Below are 6,770 nucleotides of genomic sequence, written 5' to 3'. Positions count from 1 at the left end.
CCTTGTGGCACCTGACCAACTTCATAGCCAGGATTAGCAAAAAAAATGCACAAATGTGCTGCCTTTTTTTTTTTTTCCCACATGGCAATGTTCTTAAAGAAATCCAAAAGGAGGTGCAAAGTAAGCAGTTCTTCCCTTCAGATCATCAAATTTGTCCATGTTTTAGGCAGAATTAGTATAATGCCTTATGAAGAACTTTTTAGCTAGTGCATTAGTGTTCCCATTCAGAGCAAAATTTATTAAGTCAAATATATGTGATCAGACAGTTTCCAGCAGGGAAAGGCTTAAAATAATATCCCAAAGCAGTTATTCACCGTGTGCTGGCAGCAGACTAGAAGACCTGCAGTGGCTATGTACAAAACCTTGTTGGCAGATGATCAGAGATAATCAGAGAAAGACTGGGCATTTAAAAACAGATTGTATCCAAAATCAAGGGGGGTTATTGCTTGACAGTTACTTCCTCCTCATGCTAATGCATACTTTAGTTAATTCAGGCATTCAGAACAGCTGTCAAGGTACTGCATCATTCTAACCACCTCTGCTACAAGCCATCCAGCTCAGCTGCCTGCTACTCTTACCGCTTTCCTCACAAATGTTGGATGAGAGTGAGAAGCTAATTGTGATGGGTGACTGCCCAGCATCATTTTGCACAGTAAGAGCTAGACAGGAAGAAAGCAGAGTGCAATGCTCATGATCATACAGGCAAAGATAAGTCAGCTTTCAAACACATAAACCCAAAGATTATTCTTTTTTTTTAAAGAGGGAGACTGCAGTAGCACCTGAACACCTGGAAAAGGCTTGACTCAAACCTACAGTTCTGCACTGAGGATTAATGACACTTGCTTAATGAAATGCTCTGGATGCAAGTTTTTTTTACTGGCGCAATATGTTCTGACTATATCACTCACCTTGAAAGAGGAGACAAAAAATGCTTTGATAAGTGGTTTGAAACATTGCCCAGTTTCACCAGCTTTGTTCTTCTAAGTGTTTGTACCTCTTGCTTCAGCTGCAGTGCTATTTCATCATGTCTTAAAACAATGCTTTGCAGAGAGCTGCAGTATAACAAGCTATAAAGTGGAGCATGTTGGCCTACCCAGACAACAGAGAATAGTCTTAACAGAAAGTGCTTTTTCCCTTTTGTGGCCAAACATTACAACATAGCACATTTACCCAGCATGAAGTTACCTTTACTTCCTAAAGGTATGTTTGATGCTGTCTCAGCTGGTAGAGCAGAGGCTTGTTTTCTCCTGGATCTCATACCTTTTTACACTAGTGACTTCTGGTGCCACTTACAGTAATCAACCTCCTCAGCAAGTTCTTTCCAGCTACAGGTTAGCACATTCACAAGCCTCTGAGGGAAACCAGTCTCATACCTAGCAAGGAGCTACAACTTCTCTCCAAGTTCCTGTAACATTTTGTCAGCCACAGATTTACTCAACATGTTCAGCGGTGAGTCCTCATCTGCCTGTGGGATCAAAGATGTTTGGGAGATCTTTGGGTTTGTAGTGGTTCTGTAGTGTTCTGTAATGGTTTTACACATGGAATGACACTTGTCACAAAACTGGGTGGGGTTTTTTTCTTGTCATTTTATTGTTTAAGAAAATGTCTTCACGCCTTTTTATACTCACAGGTGCAGATGGCACTTCTGCCTTCAACTGGGCTGAGGAGAAAGAAAAGCTGTATCATTAAGTGAGAGCAGTGACAGTTAAAGAACACAGAAAAGAGACCTGTTATCTTTGCTGCCTGAAACATATATGGACAGGCTGGCAGTGCTCCCTTTCACAGTTGAGACTGAGCCACATTTCCTCTCAAGAAGACTCCCAGCTCAAGCTCAGAAATACCTGTGCAGAGCAGCACCGGGAGGTTTAGTGCAGCCACTGCCAAACCACTGAGCCTCTGCACTGGTGGCGTATGCTTTAGATATGCCTGCTGAAGTGCAATGTAATGTAATGTAACATGCTGATTGTTTTTTTCTCTCATAGTTTCAGTGGTAGCTTCTTACACTCTTGAAGTAATGTGCACACAAACATGTTCATAGATGGAAACAACCTGGAGTAAACTTCTGAAATTCAAAAGCAAGTTAGTCAAAACGAACAAACAAACAAAAAACCCAACAGAACCCAAACCTGTTTAAAGCAAATGGGATGAAACCTGAATTTAAAACCCAGTTATCCAGAGAAGTCACACCCCAGAGCAATGCTGTGTACACCAGTTCCAAATTCATTAGTCAGTAGACATGAACTTCATGAAATACACAGACCTCTGCACCTGCCAATGTTGCCGTTGTTCAGTTCACACCAAAACAGTGAACAAGGTTATTATATGGCATTCTTTAACTAACTGCTCGTGGTTTGTATATTAAATTTATTAAACTCATGAAATGCTGACAGCAGAAGTGAACATCAGGTTCTACACCTCAGAAAATTAGGTATAGGACACTATCACCTTCTCACTTGTCTCCCTCTGCTCTCACTGCATGGCAGGGTGCCAGTTCTGGTCATGTGCCTCTCCCATCTCTCCTGTTCTGACTTGGCCACATCTACCTCGGGACTCCTTTTCATACCTTCTCTGGAAAACTAGTTGACAAAACTCCCCTGCTCTCGCCACTACCGGTGTCACACTATTTATTACCTGGGAGTAATGCCAGCGGGAAGATCTGCAGTGAAATATGAAGACAATTCTGGTATCTTCTTGCCTTTCTCTTTAATTCTAGTTTCCATCTACAACAAAATGAATATTTCCAATATAAGATTGGAAGAGGTGTTCAGGGAAAGAGGAAAGTAAATTGTACTGTATATAAAGAAATATGTGGTCAAAGAAACACACACTTCCTGCCTCCAGTGCTGCAGCTGTAAGTATTGCTTCTATTACTCCCTAGAATGAAGAAGGGGTGGAAGACCCCACAGGAAAATAGTTATGTCAGCAGGCTCTGAGAAAGAAATAGTTTATGTTTTTTTACACTAACAGTGAAGCTGAGGAATTACTTTCTGTATGAGGCCTTGCAAATCTGCTTCAAATAATACAAGAACCAGCACTACGTGAATGGGAATACATTAATGCATCTGAGGATTAGATTATATGAAGTTGATTAAAAACCTGAAGACCAAAATACCAGGTTTTGATATTTTAGGTTCGTACTACTCTAAACTGGTGTTTTCATGAGATAAGGCCTACAATTATCTCTGAGGATAGGCAATGTCTCAGTTTGTTATCTGAAAAAGACCATTGCATTCATATGCAGTTATGACTCAGTGAGTACATCAATAAATGTGCTTTTCCAAAAAAAAAAAAAAAAGAGAGAGACTTTATAACTATGACAAATATAAAGAAATTGTTTGAAAGATACCAGTGTGGGGACCTTTGTGCAACCTTCCATCCCCTACCAAGACTGCACACAGGCACAGAGGTGTACTGTGAGAGAGACACTCACTGTAGCACATCCTCCTGCACATATCTGCATATATGCCTAATGCACTAGTTCCTAATCACAGACATATACAGTCTTTTTGAAGCACTGGTCCAGATAATGGTTTGTTTAGTTTATGTGAACCTTGTAACTTAAAAGCAATCTTAAAAATGAAGTTCAGAGGACTTACTTTTCTATTTCACAGCATGAATCTATTCATGTGAACTGAAAAGCACTTGCTTTGTCCCAGTCTGAATGCCCAAACAGCAGTCTGTGCTTCTCAAGGTGACTTTCAGCAGCAAGAGAGATGAAATTTGCTTCTTTCTGGAAGCACTCATTGCATCCTTTGAAAGCCTGTCCTCCAAAGGACACAGATGTTGTGACACTAGCTGATAAGAGCCAATATGTTTGGTTTATGGCTGACAGGCTGCAATCTCACTAGTGTTGGATAAAAAAAAAAATTGCGAAGGAGCGTGGAAAGTTCACAGGGAATAGGGTTAAACGTGGATTTTTGGCTGCTTTTGTCACCTCTAACTTCAATTTAGCTACTTCATCTAGATTTTAAATATCATCTTAAAGAAGGTTTCAGAATTAGGGAAGCCTATACCCTACTCATGTTAATGAAGATACTTTAAGGTTACAGCTATCATTCCCATAGCAAATGGTATGGGTGTTGACGGCTGAGGAAATACATATGTCCTCTGTTCTCAGCAACTGGTGAGGCAAAATATCTCTTCTTCTACAGTTCATAAGACATATTTGCTCTCACGCAAGAAACATTTTCTTTGTCTACATCCAGACTTTAGGCCTGATATTCTAGTCACAGAAATTGTCCTATTGACTTCAATGGATTTTTAGAGCTGAGTATGGGCTATGAAATTTAGCCCTAAGCTAGGAAAAGAGGAGTATTAAAGTGTCATAAACACACAAACAATAGCATCAGTCTGAGAAATAAAAACAGAAACAAATATAATATCCCTCTGATCAGCTTGGGACTGATACACCCCTTACTCCCTAGTCATCCTTCCTCCCCCTCTTTCCAGGATAAAACTGCAGCTGTCAGAAACAGCTCTTCCACTCTGTTCCATGCCATTTCTTGATACATACAGCTTGATAAGAAAACAGAAAACATAACATACCCTGAAAAAAGTCTTTTCCTGAAGATCATAACTTCTTATGCTAGGAACACAGTGCAATGGGAGCTGCCTCCTTGGAAAAAAAAAAAGAGGTGAGTCTTTGTGTTAAGAGTTTTAAGTCCTACTGCTTAGTTACCATGTTGTGGACTGCATTCAGCCCTTCCCTTAACTCCCCAGCCACTGCCTGCCTTTGTCCAGGAGGCTGCTTAGGAAATAGGAATAATCACTGTGAGAAAACAAAAAAACCCCAGTATTACTCTCCAGCTAAAAATGGTATTCACATGTATCTTCTGGCCTATGGCCTGTCTGATACTGTCTTCTTATCATGCTGCCTAGTATAGCATGAAATTGAAAAACCTAGCATTCATTAATATAATGTGTATTAAGTGCTAGGAACAGCTGACTGGCAGTAACAGAAGAAGGACAAAAAGATCTGAGCTGGTAAGGGCATGCTACAAGGTGTGACTCTCTCTCTGCTTCTAAAAGACCAGGTACTCTTAAAGGCAGGCAGGTAGGGAACATGGAATCCAGATGTCAGGCTGCTGCTGCTACTGTTCACTTTGTTAATACAGCCAGTCCAGGTTTTTACTCCCACTTTTTTTTTTTTTTTTTCACACAGCATTCCTATTTTTGCATCTTAGTTACCATGCTATTATCCTGTTAGCTATCTGTACTATCTTATATCGAGCATAAAGCTAATTCCAGGTCTAGAAGTAGTGTAACCTGGAAGGTGCTTAACTGCTCCATCCAATGTGCTGTCTTCTCTGCAAAACTAATGAACAGCTTACATAATGCTTCTGGGTTCAGCTAACAGCACCTCAAACTGCAGAAACACATTGTTAATCCTGCCTCTTCTACCTCACTGCCGTTTTTCTTTTCACTCTGCTAGGTTTCATACATATTCTTTGTTCAGTGAAGTGTGACCCCTGTCCACAATTTCTTTACAGCCTACTTTTTTAAGGAAAGGAGGCTTACACAAATGTTCAATTTCAGCCATATTTGGCAGAATAGCACACCCAAAGATAATTATGCCTGAACACACTTCGTGAAAATACACAGCTGGGTATACGACAGAGGCCCAAGGAAGTATCTCCACCTGAAGACAGGCAGGTCAAACTCTGCTGAACTGTGTGGCAGCAGTCAGCTGGCCAACTGCATACATATTAATACAGTGCAAGCCATCTCTCTGTCTCCATTGGGGTATCACAGTGATTACAAATGGTGCTGGAGTCATTCTGGGGAAGAAAGAAACAACCCTCTGAGAAAAATAGCTTCGTTAACTCAGCTGACTACAGAAATATTTGTTCTGCTTGTTGCCCTTTTTCCTCTGATGCCCTTATTTCTTATGTCTGCAGTCTCTGCACTACATGTATTCTTACCTGCCTTATTTTTCCTTTATCTATTTCTGGTCAGTATTTCTCCTCCCATATCCCCTTGAGGTTCTGTAGACTTTATGCCCTACTTTATCTATGACTTCAGTTCTAGAGTCAACAAAATCCATAGCCTGGCAACTTGTCTGTTTTGGCACACAGCAGAGTGAAAGCACCAGGATCACAAGCTTGTAACTCTCTTCTTCAATCTGTCGAAGGCATCAAATATAGTGAGGGGTAAGAACAGGCTGGAATATGAGAGACTAATGGATTAAAATCAAACACAGAAGTAGAAACACTGCTATAGAGTATCTCGAGACCATCACAGTGCCCAGCTACAATAAAAGTACAACAAAATGATTGAAGATGACTCAAAATGGAGAATTCAGGGAATATGCTACCTGACGTATTGTCGTCCCTGCCCCTGCCAACCTGTTATGGTTTAAACCAAATCCGCACAGTTCGCTCACTCACTCCCCCCCCTTGCTCCCCCAACTCCTGGAGAGTTAGGAAGGAGAATCCAAAGAATGTAGCCCCCACGGGTTGAGATAAGCACAGTTTAATAGCTAAGGCACAACACAAATCACTACTGCCATTACTACTACAAATAATAATGATAAAGCCAATAACAAGTGAAGAAAATACAACACCTCACCAGCCACTGACCCATAACTCACCCCACCCTGCCCAACCAAGCACCGACCGATACCTCCTCCATCCCCCCAGAGCTCCAGCCCTTCCGGGTCTCTCCCAGTTACCTCCTGGGCATGACGTGCTGTGGTATGGAATACCTCTTTGGCTAGCCTGTGTCAGGTGTCCTGTCTCTCCTTCCTCCCAGCCTCCCCTCCTCCCTGGCAG

Source organism: Melopsittacus undulatus, chromosome 5 (assembly GCF_012275295.1).
Source record: "Melopsittacus undulatus isolate bMelUnd1 chromosome 5, bMelUnd1.mat.Z, whole genome shotgun sequence".
In the NCBI taxonomy this organism is placed as follows: domain Eukaryota; kingdom Metazoa; phylum Chordata; class Aves; order Psittaciformes; family Psittaculidae; genus Melopsittacus; species Melopsittacus undulatus.
Note: the sequence above shows the minus strand (reverse complement) of the source record.